The 26,716-nt window shown below is 39.6% G+C and overlaps 1 pseudogene; it reads left to right on the top strand.

The window, feature by feature from the left end:
• The first annotated feature begins 8,025 nt into the window (after positions 1-8,025).
• LOC149202448 (protein STICHEL-like 3) overlaps positions 8,026-26,716 on the top strand; it is a 32,161-nt pseudogene continuing 13,470 nt past the window's right edge.

Below are 26,716 nucleotides of genomic sequence, written 5' to 3'. Positions count from 1 at the left end.
TGTGCCAAACCCTTGATCAAAGTTCAACTTCATCAATTTTGCATTTCATCATTTTTGGATCAAGTATGTGGGCTTATATTCTGTTATATTGTCTATATGATCCATACAATATCGATGTCATATTTGATGAAGTTTCACTTCACAGATTACTTGGATCATTTCCACTGCCCTTCTTTGAAGTTTCTTCTATGGATGGTTCTTAGACTATTATAATGGATCTTTCACTATTATAGATTGATGTACCTCCTCCCATTGATGTACCTTTTATGAAGACTTCTACATTGTTGTTGGATTGTGTGGATTATTCTTACAGTACACATATGATGGTGCATTTGCTTTGTTGGGTTTACTTGTTTGAGGACATGATGGTCTCATTACTGTCCCTGCCACATTTGTGTATGGTGGTGGAAATGTTGGTGGTTTTATTGTGAATACTTTAGTATGTTGTGATGAGATGTCTGATTGGTTGGTTCATAATGACATTCATGGATGTATGACTACTTGTTCATGTGGGGCAGCTATGTGCCAACTCACCATCTTTAATGGAACTTATATTCTTAGCTAAGTTACCAAGATACGGATACGGATCTGGATATGGATCTGTTGGTTTTTTGAAAAGCCAGGATCCGGATATAGTGAGGATACCGCAGGTACAAAAAAATATTATAATATTTTTTATATTTTAAAAAACATAGTTCTAAATCAAAACCATTACTAAGTCACAACATTAGAATTAAATCATTAGATAATTTATGAATCTAAACACTGAAATGATGCATGTTGCCTCATACAAAAATGATAGCAGTAATACAAAAATGAGTGCCTCATGAGTGGTCACTCTACTAATATGATAATATCAAGTAGGTGCATACCAGCACACCTATTTTAGTTTGCCCAGTGAGATGGGCCTTAAACCTATTGTATGAGCCATTTGGAATGCTATTGCATTCACTACATCTCCATTTGTATGAACCACCCCCAACATTTTTGCCAAAAATTTCCACATACTACCACAAAAGAGATTTTGGGTCTTTATTGATATTTGTTCCTTCACTTTAGTGATGGGTCTTTATAATTAGATATAAATTAAAACCATACACAAGTAGCAATATATGTTTTTTAATCTAAAATTAAACATTAATTAATTAATATATAAAACTATAAAATAAATATTAATAATATTTAATTTATAATAACATTAATATTATAAATATAGATTAAATATATTAATATATTAATATTGATTTATAATTAACATTATAAATAAATTAATGTAAATGAAATATTAATAATACTATATATTGAATGTAATAAAAAATTAATTAAAATTGCATGGACAATATTAATATAAATTAAAAAAACGTAATAAAACAACTTGCCGCCCATGCCTAAGCCCCCTCCAGCGGGTGTCACCATCGTTGTGCTACCCACTGCCCCGACCAATGAAATGAAATGAAATCGTTGTGTTTCCCACGTGTGACGTGCCGGTGACACCCCGACCACACTACCTCCTGTGATGTGTTGCCGCCCCAATCACGTGATGTCTCACGTTGCTTGACCATGCAACCCCCCGCAGTGCGCTGTCAACGCCCTTTCCGTCTCCAAAACCACTGAATCTGCCACCAAACCAATTAAATCAGCTCCTAAACACAGGGCGAGGTTCCACTTGACACTGAAATGACACCCTAGCGGATCATACACGAATGCAAGCAAATCTGGATCCAGATCCGATTTGGATGCGGGGATCCGTGTTTCCTTTTGTTGACCCCCGTGGATCTGGTAACATAGATTCTTAGTTCTGGTCTACTTTAGTAGATATTTCTTCTATACTTTTGCCATAGGCCACCATTGTCGGGTTGTGGAATGTATTGGACATATGATGTTCTAGGGAGGTTTGTTTACCATATGGCCCATGTTCAACATTAAGAGGGGAAGGTGTGATGTGATACCTACTCTCCTAAGCCACCTTTGACTTCTTGTTGAACCGTGTTGGTATTGGACATATGATGTTCTAGGTAGGTTTCTTTACCATATGGCTCGTGTTCAGCATTAAAGGGGGGGGTTGTGATGTGATATCTTCTCTCCTAGGCCTCTTATTCAGAATGATGGGTGGTGTGAGATTGTGGCCAACCTTATTGTGAGCTGGGCACCCAAAAACCCACTTTTCTTTGTAATGGCCATGGCCAAACCATCCTCCAATGCTTGTCACTGGATCAATTTGCACTAGCTACTTCATCTTCCACTAGGTCAAGGCTTATCTCTATATTTCTTGGTGCTAATATTATCTCTGTTGTTATTGGTATTTTTGAGTTTCTTGATGGCCCCTTAGTGAGTTTTAAGGAACTTTCAACTTATTTTCTTGAATGGCAACATTTTCTATTTTCTTAAATGTCGTTATCAACATTTTTCTATTTTGTTTTCAGTCTTGATGTTCTTCCTACTGTGAAACCTATGAATGTAGACCAGATGACAATCTCATATGTCAATGATGTTGCAATATATGATATGTTAGAATTAATCTCTATTTTTTAGATTTCATCTGTTTGTGTGTGTGTTTTTTTAAATATATATTTTAACTTTTAATCACCACCACAGACAGTGTTAATACCCACAAAATCAAGATCAAAACTTAAAGCTGTCCTATATAGAACATATTTAAAACGAAGAGGAATTTTGATTTTTCAACTAACGAGATTGTGAGAAGGAAGGTGACAAGGAGACAATGCACATCTTGAGAATTTGCATGTTCAAAGATTTCCTTCGAAGGAGTGGAGATCGACCATTTACCTAGGGAACAAATGTGTGGCTGAGGGATGGCATTATTCAAAGATGTCATACAGGTTTCAAACTCAAAGCCGCCTCTAAATGCTGTCGATTCTGGTGCCCCATGTGGGACAAATAATTTTTTCAGCTTTTGCTTTTGCGAAAAATACCCAGCTTAGTCACACATTTAAGTGAAACTTAGATGTTTGAAGATCAGAAAATTCAAGTTCTGACATGAGAACTGTAATTTATAGGTTTGTCGGTTTATATCCAGCAACCTTGGCCTTTTCCTATGTTATGTTTCGGTGACCCTTCTGCAAGTCCATCAACGAATTCTCCTATCGTAGGATCATTGATGAAGAAGCTAGAAAACGAAGGTGCATTTAAGAAGAAAGATCTTCGAGGTATGAAGCTTATGGGTGGTGATTTTAGGAAAGGGCCGAGAATGTTGTACGAATAACTGAAATAATGAAGAAAACAAGAAAGCTCAACAGAATAACCAAGACAAGAAACTGAATGGATTGGAATTTGTTATTCAACAATGATTCTCTGCACATTACATTTCATGGGCATTTGTTAGTTTTATATCATCGACCATCGTTACATAACTAATATTTCGGTATAAAACTGTCTAGTTACATTTTACCCAAAGTTACTAATTCGTTGTCAAACTAACAAACTCCACCTTGACAACAATTTTCCTAATCTCTTGCCCATGCCCATTCATCATCTTTTCTGCAAGCCAAGAGAAGCTAAACATCACCGCAACTTCTCTATTGTAAATGGCTTTGTGAACATGTCTGCACAATTCTCTCGCGTATGGACCTTTTGAAGAGCTACTTTTCCGCCATCGATCACATGTCTCAGAAAATGATACCTTACATCAATGTGCTTGGTTCTGCTATGATAAGCAGGATTTGTAGCCAAGTGAATAGCGTTTTGACTGTCACAAAGTACATTCACTTTCTCTTGCGTCCTTCCAATCTCATCGAGCAGACCCTTTAACCAGATTGCTTTTTTACTGGCATCTGAAGCAGCTATATATTCAGCTTCGGTAGTGGACAACACAACTGTTTCTTGAAGCTTTGACATCCAACTAATTGCTCCACCTGCAAGAGTAAAGACATAACCTGTAGTAGATCTTCTTTTGTCCAAATCACCTGCATAGTCAGCATCTACATATCCGCAGACTGATCCTTCACTACCATTAAAGACGATGCAATGGTCACTTGTGCCTCTTAGATATTGAAGCACCCATTTCACTGCTTGCCAATGTTCTTTACCTGGATTTGCCATGACCCTACTGACAACTCCAACTGCATGTGAAATGTCAGGTCTTGTAGATACCATCGCATACATTAAGTTGCCTACAGCGTTTGCATATGGTACATGAGACATATACTGCTTTTCGTCATCAGCTCTAGGACTCAAAAACGAAGAAAGCTTAAAATGGGAAGCTAGTGGAACATTAACAGGTTTCACATTATTCATAGAGAACTTTTCAAGTACCTTCTCCACATACTTCTGCTGTGATAACCAAAGCTTACCATTTTTCCTGTCTCTGTGTATCTCCATGCCCAAGATATGTTTTGTTGCTCCAAGATCCTTCATATCAAACGTCCTAGAGAGTTGAGCCTTTAACCTATTGATCTCTTCCATGCTTTTGCTTGCAATAAGCATATTGTCAACATACAAAGCTAAGATAATGAATATGCCATTGAAACTTTTGAAGTACACAAAATGATCATACTCACTTCTTATAAAGTTCTGGCTCACCATGAAGGAATCAAACTTCTTGTACCATTGTCTGGGAGACTGCCTCAGACCATACAATTATTTCCTGAGCTTGCAAACTAATCTTCTGCTGCGACCTCGTACAAAACCTTCTGGTTGTTCCATATATATCTCTTCGTTCAAATCACCATGTAGAAAAGCTGTTTTAACATCTAACTGTTCTAACTCAAGATTAAGCAACGCAGTTAGTGCCAACACAGTACGTATAGAAACAAGTTTTACAACTGGAGAAAAAATCTCATGAAAGTCTATACCTTCAACCTGAGAATACCCTTTTGCTACCAGTCTCGCCTTATACCTTTCGATACTTCCATCAACTTTCCGTTTCAGCTTGAAGACCCATTTTCATCCAACAACACTTCTCCCTTCAGGAAGCTCTACAAGATCCCAGGTATTGTTCTTGGCTAAGGAGTCCATTTCTTCTTCCATAGCTGCTTTCCATTTCTCGCTATCTGTATCATCTACTGCTTCCTGATAATAAGAAGGTTCCCCATCTTCAGTAATCAAAGCAAAAGATGAAGCAGAATCTTCATACCTTTTGGGAGTTTTCCTTTCCCTTGTAGACCTTCTCAGAGCGACTGGTTGCTGAACTGGTTCAGAAACTTGCACTGGTTCAGAAGCTTCAATGGCTTCCTTTGTGTCTTTAACAACTTTTTCTCCAGAAGTCTCTCCTTCCTTTCGACTGTCACCGAAAGGTCTAGCCTCCAACTGAACTCGTTGATTCGGCAATACCTGTTCCTGTTCAATTCTTTCAACATTTGATTTTAACAGAGAGGATTCATCAAATGTTACATCTCTACTAATGACTATCTTCCGCAATGTAGGATCCCACAACCTATATCCTTTCACTGCATAGTCATACCCAACAAAGACATAACATTTCGACTTTGGATCTAATTTTGAACGCTGATTTTTCAGAATAAGAGAATAAGCATCATAGCCAAATATCCTCAAATGTGAATAGTCACAAGACTGACCTGTCCAAACTTCTTCAGGAATTTTACAATCAATTGCTACTGAAAGTGATCTGTTAACTAAATAACAAGCAGTAGATACTGCTTCTGCCCACAACTCCTTTTGCAAGTTAGCATTGCTGATCATGCTTCTGGCTCTTTCCATAGGAGTCCGATTCATACGCTCAGCAACACCATTTTACTGAGGAGTATAAACAACAGTTTTGTGTCTAACAATGCCCTTATCCTTACAGTATTGTTCAAATTCAACAGAAGTGAACTCACCACCATTGTCAGTTCTTAGACATTTAATAGATTTGCCTGTTCTTTTCTCTACCATTACTTTAAATTGTTTAAAGACATTTAATACATCAGCTTTCCTTTTTAGCATATAGACCCAAACTTTACGAGAGTAATCATCAATCAACGTTAAAAAATACAATGCACCTCCATATGACACAACAGGGGAAGGCCCCCACAGATCAGAATGAATGTAGTCTAAAACATCTTTACTATTATGATTTCCAACTTTAAATCTCTGTTTACACTGTTTTCCATACACACAATGTTTACAGAAATCTAAATTCAAGGATTTCAGACCGGGAAGAGATTTACGTTTCATCAGTATATGAAGACCTTTCTCGCTCATATGACCCAATCGCTGATGCCACAGACGAGTACCTGCTTCTTCCTTTTCTGACGGAACCGCTGCTTCACTGACCTAAGTACTTCCTTTTAACCTGTAAAGATTTCCGACCTTTTCTGCTTTCATAACCACAAGGGCACCTTTAAAGACTTTAAAGACGCCATCCTGACCTGTAAACTTATAACCATCTGAATCCAAAGAGTTTAATTTTTTCTTCAAATCAGGTACATGTCTAACACTAGTTAATGTCCTAACAGTGTTATCATACATCTTAATCCTGATATCTCTCATCCCAACAGTCTGACATGACACATTGTTACCTATAAACACAGAACTACCGTTTACATTTTCATACGAGGTAAACCAATTTCTATGTGGGCACATGTGATGCGAAGCACCAGAGTCTAACAGCCAGCTATCAAAACTCTGAGAGACATTACATTCAGGTGAAGTTTCATCTATCATACATAATTCTTCAGCAGATAAAACTTCGTCTATCATACCTGAATCGACCTGATTCGCTTCGTTCTTCGGGTTTTCGGATTCCTTTCGTTTCCAAAGAGGTTCTGTCACAAGTCCTCTGCAACTTTATGCAGGCCAGCAGGCAGATAATGCAGGAGTCTGGTTCTTCACACAGGGACAGCACCAGCAGTCTGGTTTTTTCACGCAGGGACAGCACGTCCTCTGTCACAAGTCCTCTGCAACTTTATGCAGGCCAGCAGGCAGATAACGTAGGAGTCTGGCTCTTCACGCAAGGACAGCACCAGCAGTCTGGTTTTTCACGCAGGGACAACACGTCTACAGGCTCTTTAAAAAAAAACGCCTCCCGCTACGCAGCAATCTCTTCACGGAGTAGTCTGAAAAACGCCTCACGCTACGTAGCAATCTCTTCACGGAGCAGTCTGGCTCTTCACGCACTGACCCAAACCAGGGATTCACGCTCAGGCAGAGGCAGATTCACGCTCACGCTCAGGCAGAAAACTGGCTGATTCACTCATGCTCAGGTAGAAAACTGGCAGATTCACTTACGCTCAGGCAGAAAAAACTGGCCTTACGCAAGCTCTCACGCAGCAACACGCAGGCAGAGGGTTTTGCACGCAGAAGAACTGGCCTCGGATCTTCACGCAGGCTTTGTGCCTCACACAGGTCTTTACACAACCTCTCACGCCTTCAACGCACAGCCACGCCTCGCTGGTCTTCACACAGCAAAAAAAACTTGGACTCACGCCTTCAATGCACACCCGCTTTCTTTCACGCCCAGGCTCACCGCCCTCGGAGCTCTGATACCAATTGTTGTACGAATAACTGAAATAATGAAGAAAACAAGAAAGCTCAACAGAATAACCAAGACAAGAAACTGAATGGATTGGAATTTGTTATTCAACAATGGTTCTCCGCACATTACATTTCATGGGTATTTGTTAGTTTTATATCATCGATCATCGTTACATAACTAATATTTCGATATAAAACTGTATAAAACTATCTAGTTACATTTTACCCAAAGTTACTAATTCGTTGTCAAACTAACAGAGAAGTCCTACTCCTCTGACTGCATCTCTTCTTTCTCAAAGTGAGACATCTAGGAAAACAAGAGGTGTAGTAGGAAGAAGCGGTAAGAAAGGTTCAATAGAAGCTGATAGATGAAAAAGGAGAAGGAGGAAATTGATTGGGTATGGTCAAGCAGATAGTAGGTTAGGACACATAGAATTGAAAAGAAATGGGAGGAAGAAGGGTTTGACTCATAAAAATCGGAGAAGTGATTCTGAGCTTTGAAAGAAGCCTAAAGCAAAGGATTTGTGCAGAAAAGGTAGGTTGTCAAGTGACGCATTTCATTCTCAAGGGAGAATGGAACGTAATACATATTAAATGACATTACCTCCAAGAGGCAATAACAGGGATACTAAAGAAAATATATCAAATAGTTTGGATGGTAAGTTGAAAAACAGAGCAGCAAAAAATCTCAAGGTTTGTTCTTTGCACCTCTTTCAAAATAATGACTGTATAAGGAAAGATAGAATCCGTGATGAAGAAGCAGAGACAGGCTCACAAATTGATGATAACGATTGTTCAACTTCTTGCTTTGACTCACATTATCACCCAAATTATCCAGGAGGGGAATTGGACAGGTCAAAAAAGCACAAGCTAGAAGGCATTAAGAGGTCCATTCACACAGAAGCAGGAAGGCACTGTGAGTGTGAGCATTTATCAGTTTCAGTTGCTTTGAACTCTGGTAGTCGTGGTGGGATTAGTAACAAAGATTTCACAGGTTCACAAAAGGATAGACTTCAAGCCGGAAGTGGGAAATCAACAGTCATTGATATTCCCAAAAAGGGTTGTGTGATTCCTTGCAATTGGTCTAGAATACATGATAGAGGCAAAAGTATATTGGATTTGGCAGGTAGGAGCCTCTCTTGTGGGATTTTAGATTCTGCCACGGCAAATTGAAGGTCTTGCATCACAAAGCTATTCCAGTTCTCAAGGGGAGTTTTCCGCTGCATTAGAAACATCTGATCATTCTATTTCTTCTTTAGATTCTGATTCTGAGTTGCTTCCCCTACTAATGGAATCAGTTGGGTCTTAGGAAAGTGCAGATACAGATAAACAATGAGGAATGCTTTTAGGTGAGCTATATCTCTATGCTGACCATAAAATTTGTCTCAGACAAAATATTGACATGGTTTACGAAACCAGATTGATCAGTCATTTTGGACATGGACAAGATACTATGGGCAATGGTGTTTTGAGAGCTCAAGATAGGTGTAGGAGCTTGTCTCAGAAGTATGATCCAAAGACATTTGAAGAATTGGTCGGGAAAAATTTAACTGCTCAAGCTTTCATGAATGCTATAGTGAGGGGAAAGATTGCCCCAGTTTATGCGTTCCATGCTCCTTAAGGAACAGGTAAAACATCATGTACTAGAATATTTTCAGCGGCCATGAACTCCCATTCTCTGGATCTGTCACAACCTTGTGGACTCTGTTGTTCATGTTTAGCTCAAAGCCTTGGTAAGAATTCTGAAGTAAAATAAAGTGGTGGCATTGGCTCCCCGACATTTTAGAGTTTTCAGATAGCCCTTGACAATGTGGTTACCTATTCGCCATCCTCTCATTATGGAGTCTTTATAGTTGACAACTGTGATACTTTGGCAAGTGATGACTGGAATAAATTCTCAAAAGCACTGATGAAATACTTTGGAATATAGTCTTTATTCTCATTACTTCAAATATAGAATGCCTACCCCATACTATTCTATTCAGGTGCGAGAAATTTTTATTTCCCAAATTAAAAGAAATTGATATGGTGAAAAATTTGCAGTCAATTGCATTGCAGGAAGGGCCAGAAATAGATAATGATGCATTAAATCTCATTGCATCAAGGTCAAATGGATCTATGCGTGATGCTGAAATGACACTTGATCAATTGAGTCTTTTGGGGCGAAGAATATCTCTTTCTTTGGTCTAGGAACTAGTAAATATGTTTTGCAATCTTCCAAGTATATGGTTTTTTTTCCCTTTAATGAAGATTTAGTAAAGGAACTAGTAATGATTGTGATGTCTTTTTTTAAAGTTACCCTGCTAGATAAATGTAGAAAATCCTTGAAAATCTGCAACTGCTCTAATGAACAATCTGAAAGCTAGTTTCTTTTCATTAGGACACAAATTTTCTCTACTTATTTGCAGTGGAATAGGATCTGAAATAACACAGTCACACAATATCATTTTTTTTCTAGGGAACCCAACTAGGAAAACCCTCTGCTTGATTGAGAATTTTGTTGATAGAAATTTAGAGCCGTGGATCACTTACAACACAATCCTGTTTCAATAGAGAAAACAATTTATTCTCCCTGCTAGTCCTTAGCTTGAAACACCTTGCAAGAATGCTGATCCTGCTTCTTCGTTTCATTGGCTGGCTGAGTTCCCATTTCCTTGTGCTGATTTCTCTTAAATCCTAGCACAATAGAGGCTGCTATTATTTAGGAATTACTCTTAAATTCTACTGCATTCCTAAAGGAATTATCCTCTATCAATCCGCGCACAAGCTTCTCTTGCACACTCTTCCTCTCACAAGCTCACACACACAACCCTGTTCTCTCTATTACTTTGTCTCACCAACTCATGCTCACAAAACTATTAGTTTTTATAGCATCAAATGTGTTCTAGCCACAAAAATTGGTGAAGAGACTAGAATACTTGAGATATCCATAACCCAGAAATCGTTTCTCGAAATTCGACCTAGAAATGACTTAATTAGATTATTAGCCGATTTTTAAATATTTCCTAAGTCTAAACTTAGGGAATATGGTTAATTAATCAGAATTAATTAAGTCAAGGTGAGAATAGTCTAGAAACTCACACGGATCGACTTCAAGATGATCCTAGCCCTTGATTAAGATTTAATCTTGGCCGTTGGAGTCCCAATAGAGGATTATAAGAAGAAGTCGATGGGCACTTGGAGAATACACTTCAGTAGTTCGATTTCCTTGGCAGATCAATTTCCAAAGAGCAACAACAGTTGATGGAGAGCTAGAGATCGAAGCAGATACAGTGAGGGGCAAAAAATGAGGCTAGAGGAAGATTTCCAGATCCAGTGAGTGCATTTGTAGAGAGGCAGAAGAGCCATAACGAGGTTGATGTAGGCACTGCATAGTAGCCTCTAGAGGTAGTTCGATTTGCAGATTCGGGAAGTCATTTCAGAGTTTTGGAGGAAAAAGAATTTTGCAGAGTCCGGGAGAAACGTTTCCAGAGTCAATGGCAAGAAAAAGAGGTAGCTCAGTGTGAGATCCAGGCCATACAAATTTGTGCTTGCTCAGAGCCCATGTAGAGGGTGACACAGGGCAAGGTGCAGAGGGTTTCGAGGCCAGTCTTTAGTGCCGGATTTGCCTGTGGGGTGAGGAAAATTCCTCACTAGATTGTTGTTAGTATTTTTCTCTACAGGGTAGCCACTTTCAACATCTAGATTATTGTACTCAGATTTCACTGCTGCATAATAATAAAACCCTTAGTCTCTGCACCAATTTTCCCGCATTGGGTTTATCTATGGACATTTGTCCAAAAATAAATGTGTCATTTTTATTGTGTGTGTGCTAGATTTTCTCAGATTCCAATGCTATTTTTCTTCTGCAATATTTATTTGTGAAAATCACAGTGTGAATTATTTGGTATTTGTTGTAGTAGATTGCAAATAAATTAACAATTATGAAAATAGTTTCTAGTTGCTGTGATAGATGAAATTTTTACATGGTATCAGAGCATGAGTGATCAGATGGGAAGCTCAGAAGCGGAGGATAGAATTTCGCTAGTCATAGGGAGCAGCAGGCCGAAAATCTCAGAGGTTGCGCAACACCTAGATTGGCAGTTCAAATTGCTAGGGAAAGAGTTTGATTTTTCACTACAGGATTGGCAGAAAAATTCAATTTGCCCAGGAGGTGATTTCAGCTGTCAAAGGGAGCAGCGACAACTCAGATTTTTGCTGAGCAGATTTCTAGTTGGATGCAAAGGGTTTTGTAGTTGCAGAATCAACATCGGGTGGAAGAGAAATTGTACACACAGAGGGAGATTTCTCTCAGAGGGTTTCTAGCCAAGAAATCTGATTTTCCCAGTTGCAGATCGGTAATAGCAGATAGCAGAACTGCACATTCCAGGAGGGAGTGCGAGTAGCAGAGCACCGGTTGAGCAAAGGAAGAGGGAGTTTCCAGATCAGATCAGAGATGGCCATAGCTGGGCTTAGAGATCAGGGAGGGTTCTTCTAGCTATGTCATTTGAAAGGCTAGGATGTCCTTCCTTCTATATGAATATAGCTTGAAAGCCTACATAGACAATGTGGTAGCAGTTCCTTAGGATGCAGATCAACTGAAGGAGTACAAGAAGGAAATGGCAAAGGCAAAGTGAATGATCCTAGATGGAGTTCAGGATCATAAAGTCTCACATATAGCGGCCAAGGGAACGACCAAAAGGATGTGGGATGCTCTCTCCACGCTATACCAGGGTACTTCGGAGCAACATAAGATGTTCCTAGAAGAGAAGATTGTTCAAGAAAATGTAACTAGGTTTAGTTTTCATTATGACTTGTAAATATAATATTATGAAAAGAAACATTTATTATTCCTTGCATCATTGGTTTCATGAGCAAGATGTGTGTACCATAGGTCAAGGACATCTTCTTAATGTCTTTATGATTTTGTGTCTTAACATAAATATTATGGAAGTCATGTCAAAAAGATCTACGCTTCAAATGAATAAGTGTCACTATCCCTTGCAAGTTGGCCTAAATGAAAAACAGTGATCTCCTTAAGTCGGCCCAACTCATGGCTCACATGTCGGCCTAATATATGTCAACGCTGACTCATATACATAACGCATGATGTGGCATTACAAGCCCAGAACTTCAGATCATCTCTGAAGAAGAAATAGTGAAGAAGGAAGACACAGAACCGCAGTAACTCGGAGAAGCTCGGATAACAAGTCTGTCTCTCGGTGAAGTGCAGAACACAGTCTATCCAATAGAAGAAATCATCACAGTAAGGACTGTCTCTCGGTGAAGTCTGTCTCACAAACACGGATGATCTATACTCTCTAGGTGTAAGATTGTTGTATCACTCCCAACATAACGAAGATCTCAACACACTGTCAAGTGAAGAATTGTGGTAGCCGAGAAGCAGAGAACTGTGTTAAGAAGACAAATGCATAAGGAGGCTGAAATCTGAAGGAGTGCAGTAAAAGCTAAAGACTGTGAAACAAAGGTCGGACAGTGCAAGGGATAGTGACAAGTATATTGAAGGTAATCTTTAGTCAAAGATTTGTCAAGGGTCTTGGTATTCATACACTAAACATCTATAAGAAGAGATTCAAGGGTTTTACTCTCAAGAGGAGAGGTTTTTCCCTGGCTTGGAGCCAACATACTGTGTACATGTTCTATTGTTGATCTTCTATTTTGATAATTGTTTGAAGAACACACTAACATAACGAAGATAAGCATATAGAAGAGAAAGACAACACAAACGTTATCAATAAGTTTGAAGAAGAATCACTAAGCCATTATTTGCCCTAGATTCTTCAACATGGTATCAGAGCTATGGTTCAAAGAGGGCAGGAAGGAGATCAACTATACCATAGAAAAACTGGTAAAGAAGTGCTCATCTTTAGCTGGACCAATCAAGCAATACTTCAAAACAGTATGGAGTAAATTCTTCTCTTCTCAAGATCCAAAAGATTCAAGATTGTTCTCAGCTCTCTCAAGAACATTCCAAGATGAAAACATATGGGTAATAGACAGTGGAGCTTCAAGACATATGACCGGGTATCACAAGCAACTCAAGACCTTATCTAAAGGAAAATCTTCATACTCAGTGGAGCTTGGTGACAACAAAAGCTATCTCATCAAAGGAATTGGATCAACATCAATTGCGTTGGAAGGTGGAGGTAACATTCATCTCAACAACATATTATATGTTCCAGGTTTGTACAAAAATCTAATTTTTGTTTCATCTCTAGAAGAAAAGGGAGATAGAGTTGCTTTTATTGATGGTAAATTAGTAGTTTGGACCAAAGATTCAAGCATTTGAAAAAGCTAGAGTCATTGGAGTTAGAGAAGATAGACTATACAAACCCTCATCCCCTCAAAATCAAGCACTTGTCCACATGGAAATAAGCCCATGTGAATTATTAAATAGAAGATTAGGCCATCTCCATTACAAAATTCTATCAACCCTAAATTCCATTGTAAATGGGATTCCAAATCTTAAAGAAGAGCATGAAGGAGTCTGCAAAGGCTATGCCCTAGGAAAGAGTACAAAGAAACCATTTGCAAACAACACATCTAGAGCTCAAGAGATTCTAGATCTCATTCACTCTGATGTATGTGGGCCTATGTCCAAATCTCTTGGAGGTCATCTATACTATGTTACATTCATTGATAATCATTCAAGAAAAACTTGGGTGTATCTACTTAAAACAAAGGATGAAGTATTCACAAAATTTCAAGAATTCAAGATAGAAGTAGAAAATATTATAGAAAGAAAGATAAAGATCCATAATGGAGGTGAATACACTTCCAAAGAACTTATTTCTTTCTGTATTCACAAAATTTCAAGAATTCAAGATAGAGGTAGAAAATCTTACAGAAAGAAAGATAAAGATCCCAAGATCAGATAATGGAGGTGAATACACTTCCAAAGAACTTATTGCTTTCTGTAAAGAGGTTGGGATTAAGAGGGAGCTCATTGTTCCCTATAATCCTGAACAAAATGGAGTAGCTGAACGAAAGAATAGAAGTCCCCATAGGTCCCTTGGCAATATAACTCATAAAGAAGTCTTTACTGGAAAGAAGCCTAATATTGATCATCTGCGGATATTTGGATGTCTAGTATATCTCCACATTCCCAAGGACAAAAGGAAGAAGTGAGATCCCACAAGCAAGAACGAAATCTTTGTTGGATATAACAACTCTTCCAAAGCCTACAAAATCTACATAAAGGAAGGACACCAAATAGAAGTAAGTAGAGATGCAATCTTTGATGAAAGCATTGCCTTCAAGAAATCCAAGGATCTCCCATCTGATTATAATGAGGAGGATATTCCTATGTTTGAAGAGGAAGCTTCTAATGAAGAAGAAATCTCTCACCATGAAGAAGAAGGTCCTAGTGAACCTATCACCATCCATGAAGGAAGGAAAAGACCTTATTGGTTAACATCCACTCTTCAAGAAGCAGAAGGTCACACGGCAAATCGAACTTTCAGGGAAAGCAAGAAACCAAAAATATACTCAGCATATGCAACATACATATCAAAGGTCATTGGAGAAGAACCTTCTACCTTTGAAGAAGTAGCCAAACATCAAGAATGGAAAGATGCAATGAATGAGGAATACCAATCTATCATGAAGAATGGAGTTTGGGAAATTCTCCCAAAACCAGATGACAAGTCAGTGGTAATCTCTAAATGGTTATATAAAATCAAGCATGCTACCGATGAAAGCATTGAAAAACTCAAGGAAAGATTCGTGGCTCGAGGCTTCTCTCAGGAAGAAGGCATTGACTGTGAAGAAACATTTGCTCCCACAGTACACCACAATCTGAGCTATGATGTCTCTGGGAGCATCCATGAAATGGAAGGTACATCAAATGGATGTCAAAACAACATTTTTGAATGGCACCATAGATGTCTACATTGAACAACCACTCTGATGTGAAGTAAAGGAAAATGACAGATTAAAGAAGGTACTCTATGGCCTCAAGCAAGCTCCTAGAGGATGATATGCCAGAATGGATGCATACTTGCAAAGATTGGGTTTCAAGAAAATTACCTCTGATCCAAACCTTTACATCAAAATAGAAAATGATGAACCTGTCATCATACTTCTATATGTAGACGATCTTCTAATCACTGGGATCGAAGAAAGAATTCAAGAATGTAAGAAATTGCTAACAACAAAATTTGACATGAAGGATTTAGGACTCATGCACTACTATTTGGGTCTAGAAGTTTGGCAAGAGCCAAATGAAATCTACTTGGGACAAGGGAAGTATGTGATCAAATTACTAAAGAAATTTGATATGATGGAATGCAAACCCATGACCACTCCGATGATCACAAACTTGAAGATGTTAAGAAACTCTGAATCCAGTCCAGTAAATCCTACCAAGTATAGACAACTAGTAGGATCTCTGATGTATCTAGTAAATACTTGGCCAGATATATGTTTTGCAGTAAACATTCTCAGTCAATTTCAAATAGAACCGAGACATGATCATTGGATAGCTGCAAAACACATATTAAGATATCTACAAGGAACCATCCATTATTGCCTGAAATATGAAAAGGGAAGAAGTGTAAATCTAGAAGGATTCACTGATTCCAACTGGGGAGGAAGCGAGAAGGATGGAAGAAGCACTACAGGAGGATGTTTTAACCTAGGATCCTCTATGGTCTCTTGGATGAGCAAAAAGCAAGAGACAGTGGCCTTAAGTAGTGCTAAAGTCGAGTACGTTGTAGCTTGTGAAGTAAGCAGGGAAGCAGTCTAGTTGAGAAAGGTGTTATTCGCTTTGGTAGCAGGGCCATTGGACCCTACCATCATACATTGTGATAATACCAGTTGTATAAGACTATCTGAGGACCCAGTATTTCATGGGAAAACAAAGCACATAAACAACAAATACCATTACATTCAAAAGTTGGTACAGGATGGTGTGCTGAAGCTGGAGTATATCCCCACAGATGATCAAACTGCAGACATTTTGACGAAGTCTCTACCCAATAAAAAGCTTATGTATTTCAGAAATAAGCTTGGCTTGGTTGACATATCTTCCCTAGTTGAGAGGGAGAGATAGACACATCATCCTTGTCTTCATTTTGGAAGAAAGGATGGAGGATTGAGTAATCATCTGGCATCCGATGCTCTTTGAGGATGTGTAGGGCATCCAATATAAGAGTAGGCAAGAGGATTGATATTCTTTGAGGGCTAGGGACCCAAGATAAGAATAGTCCTAGAAGGTCATACTCGGTGAACACTCAGGTGGGTATGTACCTTGAGAGACAATGATGAAGGTGTCTATCATTATTGGTCTCGCCAACATTGTTCTATGATCTATTAAGAGATATAGCTGTTAGTCAAGGCCTCACTATGTGACAATGTTGGTTATCATGATGTTATACAGATGGATTACTAGTCTAACTCTTTTTATGAGATCTCTTTAGTGATGAATAGCCTTGTACCATTTAATGAATACCTCCCTAGTTAAGAGGGAGCGTTGAAGAAAACGTAACTAGGTTCAGTTTTCATTATGACTTGTAAATATAATATTATGAAAAGAAACATTTATTATTCCTTGCATCATGGGTTTCATGAGCAAGATGTGTGTACCATAGGTCAAGGACATCTTCTTGACATCTTTAGGATTTTGTGTCTTAACATAAATATTATGGAAGTCATGTCAAAAATATCTACGCTTCAAATGAATAAGTGTCACTATCCCTTGCAAGTCAGCCTAAATGAAAAAAAATGATCTCCTTAAGTCAACCCAGCTCATTAGATATAATTTTGGGATTCAACTGCATTAAGTCATTCATCTATGACCATTTCCATGAGAGGTAGTCGTAACTGACTAAGTTCTCATGATTTTTGAATAGTTCACTTAGTACTCATTGCATCGGGTGATGCTCACAGGGGTGAAGAAGTGGGATTGAAACTAGTGAAATGAATCACATAGCATCAATCATTACTTCCGGGGCTTGCACCCGGTAACTAGGACTTCCTGGGTGGTCACCCATCCCAGATCGCCCTTGGTGCAAGCGCGCTTAACTGTGGAGTTTTCCCCACAATCAAGCCCACTTAACTTACTACTCCATTTGCAAAACCTTAGCAAGTATTGTGCCTCACGAACCATTCAAGTAGAGTTCCCTTCACTCTTTTTGAATTGAAGTATTAAGGGGTTTCCGCAATGCATTATATTAGATATCATTTTGGGATTCAACTGCATTAAGTAAGTCATTCATCTATGACCATTTCCATGAGAGGTAGTCGTAATTGACTAATTTCTCATGATTTTTTAATAGTTCACTTAGCACTTATTGCATCGGGTGATGCTCACAGGGGTGAAGAAGTGGGATTGAAACTAGTGAAATGAATCACATAGTGTCAATCATCACTTCTGGGACTTGCACCCGGTAACAAGGACTTCCCGGGAGGTCAGCCATCCCAGATCGCCTCTCGCAAAGCGTGCTTAACTGTGGAGTTTTCCCCACAATCAAGCCCACTTAGCTTGCTACCACATTTGCAAAACCTTAGCAAGTATTGTGCCTCATGAACCATTCAAGTAGAGTTCCCTTCACTATTTTTGAATCTAAGTATTAAGGGGTTTCCGTAGTGAATTATATTAGATATCATTTTGGGATTCAACTGCATTAAGTAAGTCATTCATCTATGACCATTTCCATGAGAGGTAGTTGTAACTAACTAATTTCTCATGATTTTTTAATAGTTCACTTAGCACTCATTGCATCGGGTGATGCTCACAAGGGTGAAGAAGTGGGATTGAAACTAGTGAAATGAATCACATAGCGTCAATCATCACTTCAGAGGCTTGCACCCGGTAACCAAGACTTCCCGGGAGGTCACCCATCCAAGATCGCCTTTGCCTCAAGCGCGCTTAACTGTGGAGTTTTCCCCATAATCAAGCCCACTTAGCTTGCTACCCCATTTGCAAAACCTTAGCAAGTATTGTGCCTCATGAACCATTCAAGTAGAGTTCCCTTTACTCTTTTTGAATTTAAGTATTAAGGGGTTTCCGCAGTGCATTATATTAGATATCATTTTAGGGATTCAACTGCATTAAGTAAGTCATTCATCTATGATCATTTCCATGAGAGGTAGTCGTAACTGACTAATTTCTCATGATTTTTTAATAGTTCACTTAGCACTCATTGCATCGGGTGATGCTCACAGGGGTGAAGAAGTGTGATTGAAACTAGTGAAATGAATCACATAGCGTCAATCATCACTTTCGGGGCTTGCACCTGGTAACCAGGACTTCCCGAGAGGTCACCCATCCCAGATCGCCTCTGGCTCAAGCGTGCTTAATTGTGGAGTTTTTCCCCACAATCAAGACCACTTAGCTTGCTACCCCATTTGCAAAACCTTAGCAAGTATTGTGCCTCATGAACCATTCAAGTAGAGTTCCCTTCACTCTTTTTGAATTTAAGTATTAAGGGGTTTCCACAGTGCATTATATTAGATATCATTTTGGGATTCAACTGTATTAAGTAAGTCATTCATCTATGACTATTTCCATGAGAGGTAGTTGTAACTGACTAATTTCTCATGATTTTTGAATAGTTCACTTAGCACTCATTGCATCGGGTGAGCAGATATCATTTTGGTATTCAACTGCATTAATTAAGTCATTCATCTATGACCATTTCCATGAGAGGTAGTCGTAATCGACTAATTTCTCATGATTTTTGAATAGTTCACTTAGCACTCATTGCATCGGGTGAGTAAATATCATTTTGGGATTCAACTGCATTAAGTAAGTCATTCATCTATGACCATTTCCATGAGAGGTAGTCGTAACAGACTAATTTCTCATGATTTTTTAATAGTTCACTTAGCACTCATTGCATCGGGTGATGCTCACAGGGGTGAAGAAGTGGGATTGAAACTAGTGAAATGAATTACATAGCATCAATCATCATTTCCGGGGATTGCACCCGATAACCAGGACTTCCCGTGAGGTCACCCATCCTAGATCGCCTCTGGCTCAAGCACGCTTAACTGTGGAGTTTTCCCCACAATCAAGCACACTTAGCTTGCTACCCCATTTACAAAACCTTAGCAAGTATTGTGCCTCATGAACCATTCAAGTAGAGTTCCCTTCACTCTCTTTGAATTTAAGTATTAAGGGGTTTCTGCAGTGCGTTATATTAGATATCATTTTGGGATTCAACTGCATTAAGTAAGTCATTCATCTATGACCATTTCCATGAGAGGTAGTCGTAGTTGACTAATTTCTCATGATTTTTGAATAGTTCACTTAGCACTCATTGCATCGGGTGATGCTCATTTGATGTCAACACTGACTCATATACATAATGCATGATGTGGTATTACAAGCCCAGAACTTCGGATCATCTCTGAAGAAGAAATAACGAAGAAGGAAGACACAGAACCGCAGTAACTCAGAGAAGCTCAGATAACAAGTATGTCTCTCGGTGAAGTCTATCTCTCGGTGAAGAGCAGAACACAGTCTATCCAAATGAAGAAACCATCATAATAAGGACTGTCTCTCGGTGATGTCTATCTCACAAACACGGATGATATATACTCTCTAGGTGTAAGACTGTTGTATCACTCCCAGCAGAACGAAGATCTCAACACACTGTCAAGTGAAGAATTGTGGTAGCCGAGAAGCAGAGAAATGTGTTAAGAAGACGAATGCATAAGGAGGATGAAATCTAAAGGAGTGCAGTAAAAGCTAAAGACTGTGAAACAAAGGTCAGATAGTGCAAGGGATAGTGACGAGTATATTGAAGGTTTAGTCAAAGATTTGTCAAGGGTCTTGGTGTTCATACACTAAACATCTATAAGAAGAGATTCAAGGGTTTTACTCTCAAGAGGAGAGGTTTTGCCTCGGCTTGGAGCCAATATACTTTGTACATGTTCTACTGTTGATCTTCTATTTTGATAACTATTTGAAGAACACACTAACATAACGAATATAAGCACATAGAAGAGAAAGACAACACAAACGTTATCGATAAGTTTGAAGAAGAATCACTAAGCCATTATTTTCCCTAGATTCTTCAACAAAGATGAGATGCATCAGGATGTAGAAAATGGAAGGCGTAGATCCCTTCCTCACTAGAATTCAGGAAGTTCGAGATCGGCTTGCGACTATTGGGGCAGCGCCTCAACAATCAAAGCTAGTACGTTTGGCACTGAAGAGTGTCTCAGAGGATTGACAAGTCTTTGTCCAAAGTATATTGGGCAGATACACGCTACCAAGATGGGATAGGATGTGGTCCAACTTGCGGTAGGAGGAATTGAGGCGAGCTTTGCTAAAGAGCTCCATCAGTGGCTGCAGTAGCAACAGATCCAAGGGTGTGAAGGAGGAGGACAATGTGGCCCTCACATCAAAGGGTCTTAGTCAGGGACAGGGGGAGCAGAAGAAGAAAAAGGACACGTCGAAGGTCAAGTGCTTTAGGTGTTGTGAGCTTGGCCACTACAGCATGTAGTGTACTCTTAGGAAGAAGGACAAGTCAAAGAAGAAGGACTAGGAGGCAGCATCCACAAAAATAGACAAGCTTTCCTTTAGGATAGAGGAAGAGTTTGCTATGTTCGCAGACATACCTCTAGGAGTGAGGTGGGGTGATTTGGTGTTGTAGCCCCAAATAGCTACAAATTTGGGCAGTATCCTTGAGGAGTCCACCTCATCAATCATCACCTTGCTATGGGGGCCCACACTATTTAGTAGCAGGATGGATCAGTGTCAATGATGCAGGGAGATCCAGAGTGACAGTTGCAGACTAGTAGTAGTTAGGTGCTGAGGAGCACAGTGTAGTGTTGGTAGCAGAGTAGATGGTTGCGCATAGTTGGAAGCAACACAAATTCTTTAGTGACAGTGTAGTAGTTAGTACCAGTCAGAGACTCGAGAGACAGAGGCATCATACTGAACACAATTGATTCAGTATTCTGGATGATTCTCAGTTGCAGTTATTGTAGCTGCAACAACTGTAGATGAGAGGGAGTTATAGTGCAAATGCAAAGTTGGTAGTGTCAGCAGCAACATAGTTGCAGCATCAAAGTTGCGCAGTGGTTGATGGGCAATATGGCTAGACATCAACAATGTGACAAAGGGTGGTACAGAGATAGGTTGTTGTGGCAGGGTGTGCAACACTAGAACACAATCCTCGCTAGGAGGGAGTGTTAGTTTTTGTAGCATCGGATGTGTTCTAGCCACGAAACTTGGTGGAGAGGCTAGAATACATGGGATCTCCATAACCCATAGATTGTTTATAGAAATTCTGCCTAGAAATGACTTAATTAGATTATTATCTGATTTTTAAGGATTTCCTAAGTCTAAATTTAGGGAATATGGTTAATTAATCAGAATTAATTAAGTCAAGGTGATAATAGTATAGAAACTCACATAGATCGACTTGAATATGATCCTAGCCCTTGATTAAGATTTAATCTTGGCTGTTGGAGTCCCAACAGAGGATTATAATAAGAAGTCGATGGGAACTTGGAGAATACACTTCAACAATTTGATTTCCTTGGCAAATCAATTTCCAGAGAACAACAATAGTTGCCGGAGAGCAAGAGATTGAAGCAAAGACAGTGAGAGGCAGAGACTGTGAGGTTGGAGGAATATTTTCAGATCCAGTGAGTGCATTTGCAGAGAGGTAGAAGAGCCACCGTGAGGCTGATGCAGGGATTGTGTAGTAGCCTCTAGACGCAGTTCGATTTGCAGATTCGGGAATTCATTTCAGAGTTCTGGAGCAGAGTCCGAGAGAAACGTTTCCAGAGTCAGTGGCAAGCAGAAGAGGCAACTTAGTGTGAGATCTAGGCCATACGGATTTGTGCCTGCGCGGAGCCCATGCAAAGGGTTACGCAAAGAAAGATGTAGAGGGTTTCAGAGGCAAGTCTTTAGTGCCAAATTTTCCTATGGGGTGAGGAAAATTCCTCACTAGATTTTTGCCAATATTTTTCTTTGTAGGATAGCCAGTTTTGGCATCCAGATTATTGTAGTTAGATTTCACTGCTGCATAATAATAAAACCCTTAGTTGCTGCATAAATTTTACCTCATTGGGTTTTTTCGGGAACATTTGTCCAAAAATAATTGTTATTTTTATTGTTTTTGTGTGCTAGATTTTCTCAGATTCAAGCGCTATTTTTCTTCCGCAGTATTTATTTGTGAAAATCACAGTGTGAATAATTTGGTATTTGTTGTAGCAAACTTCAAATAAATTGTTAAATAAATTAATAATTAGGAAAATAATTTCCAATTGCTGTGATAGACGAAATTTTCACAAAAACAATTGAATAATTCTATGCCTTGGTCTTCCTTATAAGCTTTTCGAATAGGCTAAATCTGGCAAGTTGTAGTTTTGGAAAGTCTAATGAGTGATTGATAAGTTAACTAGTCCAACTAACTAATGCAACTTGTCTAGTCTCAATTTAGAACTTGAGACTCAATCACTAGTCTTTTTCCAAAGATAACTCGCACTGGAAGACAACAACTGAGCCTTCCACTCTTGCATATCAGTCATACTGCTTCATGAACTATCCTAATTTCTAGGAACTTGGCCTATTTTTTAGGAATTTGTCCTAAATTTTAGGAACTCATGCATGCTAAGGAAAATTGTTTCTTGGTCTCTTTGACTAAGGCACAAGTTAAAGAAGGACCGTTCTTGCTACTATTTTCAATAGTCTCTCTTAGTGAGGAAGGTGCTTCTGGAAGAACCTTAACTTGGATTTGTCCCCAAGACTACGTTCTCTGCTACTACAACTGCTCCTTCTGAACTAGAAGACTTCCCTACTTTCCTTCGCAAAACCTGATCTGAAGACCCATTCTTTCCCACCATCTGCGAGTCCTCCACTCCAGTCATAAGTGCTAGGTACCCTATGCACCTCTGTGGTTGCTTCCGTTCACTGAAGGTGATATTGGAAGATCCAATTCTCTCCTGATCTCCCTTAAACAAATCCTTTGCCCACTTGGCTCAAACTCTCCCTATACTGGGAGGCTCTGACCGAGTCGTTGCCTCCACTTGCCCTAGGCTATGCTCCAAATAATTCTGTTGGTCAGTCCAACTGCCAACTAGCTTAGACTCAAATTGGGATATCGACTGAGGCTCCATCTTGAGAGTTCTCTCCTGCTCTCGCTCGACCACCACTTTTCTACTCTGAGCTCTCCCTGCCTTGCTACTCAAAGTTGCATTTGTCTCTACCTGCAAATTGTAGAGATTCTTCACCCTCACACCTATCTGCTCTTACATCCGGAAGCTAAGTGTTGGAGGTATGCCTTACCTTTGCTGAAGATGATATCGTATCTGTTTTCCTCAAGGGTAGCTGCTGAAACAAGATACTGCCTCAATCCCAGAACATAGAGAACATCTCTGAGATGAAGAGGATTACCTGAATCCCTTTGAAAACTGATAGTACTAACTCCTTGAGTCTCATACATGTCATCATCTCCTAGCTAAGCTCAATTTGAAACTGCATGTCCTTCTCCCTCAGGTGGCTAAAATACTTCTTACTCCTTGTCATGTGGAAGGATGCTCCTAAAACACATCTGGTAGGTACTTTGCCTCCTCTTCTACTAGTCACTTCAACTTCTACTACTTTAGAATGCTTGCATCTCTAGTTGTCAAATCTGCCACTATCATTCTCTCTTGGCTGCTCTAAGAATATTGAACATAGGCTACTCAAATTACCCACTATCTGCTCTCCTGCTCCTTCAAGATCATTAGCTCTTCGGGACTTCCAAGCTACCCACTAAAAATGTCCTTTGCTACTCCAAAGGATCACGTTTTTAGGGTCTTTGTCAAACTGCCCTCTTATCAGTGAGATGCCTCCTTGCATTCATTGAATTAGGGCTTCAACAAACTGCCCTCTTGTTGTCTCTTGGCTGCTCCAAGAATGACAATCCTAGGGCTTGCAAACCTGACCTTTCACTGTGACACATCAACTCCTTTGTCACTCTTCTTAGGCCTCCAAAACTACCCATACACAGTCAACACCTTAACTGATCTAGGGTTGCTAAGCACTACTTTTCATCACCTATCAACAAACCTTCATCGTTTCCTTGATTTTGCCCACTAATCTCCATTTCAAGACATTTCAACCTACAGTCCCAACACCCACTGTTCTTTCCACAATATGAACTAGGTCTTGGCCTCTTTTCATCTTTGAACTAGACTGCATAGAGACTGTCTTATGGAACTATTCTTGCATAGGAGATAAGTCTCAACTAGGGCATCAAGGATTGCCCACATATCAATCTTCTAACAACCTTTAGATGTTCAATTGAGGCTTCTATGATCCATATCAAGTTTTTTGAGATAGGTTTTTGGTGATAATCACATCAAAATTCATTTGTGGACGTGTTTCGAACCAACAAGTGTGGTTCATCGTCAGGACAAGATGACTGAACTAGGGTATGATAATATGCTTCCAATTTCCCTAATTGACATCCCTCCATCACTTTGCAACGATCAACTTGGAATGAAAATCCCTTACCTCTTCAAGACGTATACTTTTGTCTTGAAAGAACAAAGAAACTAGGCCTTACAACCCTTCAATACATTGCTTATAGGCCTTGGACCTCTTCTTAAAACCAAAACTTATGCAACCTGCTACACAGAGGAAATATGCCCAGAACTTGTGTTGGTCTTTATTTTGTACCTTGCTCTAATACCATGTAGAAAATCCTTGAAAATATGCAACTGCTCTAATGAACAAACTGAAAGCTAGTTTCTTTTCATTAGGATACAAATTTTCTCTACTTATTTGTAGCGGAATAGGAACAGAAATAACATAGTCGCATAGGAACCCAACTGGGAAAACCCTATGCTTGATTGAGAATTTTATTGTGTTGACTGTGCTCGACCTGCCAATAAAGGGGATCTCCCTAATGTGAAGTCCCAACTAGACCTCACACTGTTTGGTGTAGGAGTCCCATCTGGTATGAAGGCTCGGTTTCCATATACTTAGAGATCTGCCTTGGCTCTAGCTGTCAGCACATGAGAGTGTTACGTTGGTATCTTCAAACAGTAAGGTACGTGTGCTTGGTGAGTGTGTAATGTAACTGTGTCAAGGTTCTCTTACTACAAAGGGGGAGAGTAAAGTGAGCCTCTAAATGAGAGGTAGTAGTACCACCCAGGAAGAGACACATGCGAACCAAAAGGGGTTTGTCCAGCATCCAGCGGACGCGACAGTCGTTAAAATCGAGGTGCAAGGGAAAACACGTACACCATCTAGCAAAGTAGTCCACACGAACGTGACGATCGTTATAACTAGTAAACAAGGATGGTCTGTCTAATGTCCTGTGGAGTAATCCACACGGACGAGACAATAGTGATAAACAATACAACACATCTTCAACAATTTAAGTACTAAAATAACCAAAGTAGTTCAACTATCTTAGTACATGTCAAACAAACATGCCTTACAAATGTTTATAGAGTAGTCTTACAAACATCTACAAAACATGTGTGAAAACGTGCTGGCCTTAACGGTCTTCTGAATTAAGCAAAAGTCCCAAGACACATTTGTACACCATACATCACTAGTCATAGTAGTGGGACATTGGAGCCACTCCTCGCTCCTCGCTCCTCAAAGAACAAACTACAGACTCTCAAGGCTATGTGGGAGGAGCCAAGGTGAAAAGTCCTTTGCTCATACAATGAGGGGATATATATAACCAAGGGTGATGCTTGACCCTTGTGACTCTTGGACTACCCTCATGACCATTCAACTTCCTATGACTTTTCAACTGACATGACTCTTCAACTTCTTATGTTCGTCCATTGGATTTCACTTTACATTACATTGAGTTACAACGGATATGGCCCATGGTAGTGATGTGGCCAAGGCAACTCATGACACAACTCGACATGACAATGCTGACATGTACTACCTGACTGTGGCGTCCATGTCAAGTTGCTGCGCTGTTGAGTGATGTATGTACTCTTGGTGTGCTTTGTCTTCTCCTCCGCATGGCATAGTGCAATGGGGTCTTCTATGGTCTTGGTCTTGCATGATGGTTCAATGCATATGTTCCTTTTCTTGTTGCTTGATGTGTTTGGTACATCTGTCCAACTGCAAGCAAGTCTTCTAGCATATGCATTCCTTCTTCATCCCGTTCGTCGTCTCGCCATGAGCTATCAGTGTACCTATTCCTGCAATTCACTCATGATGGGACAACATCAAATCCAAAACCTCCTAGTCTAGCATGATGCAATGTTCTCGTGCTTTGGGTGACAGGGAGGGAGGACAACTCACTAAGACAACGCACAACGCAACTCAGGCTGGAATGAGGAATTCCGGGAGGACAACCTGCAT

The sequence above is a fragment of the Pinus tabuliformis genome, chromosome 2_1, assembly GCF_031772625.1.
Source record: "Pinus tabuliformis cultivar Carrire ecotype Pingquan chromosome 2_1, CPIR1, whole genome shotgun sequence".
In the NCBI taxonomy this organism is placed as follows: Eukaryota; Viridiplantae; Streptophyta; class Pinopsida; order Pinales; family Pinaceae; genus Pinus; species Pinus tabuliformis.
This window is presented reverse-complemented; position numbering and strand designations above follow the sequence as displayed.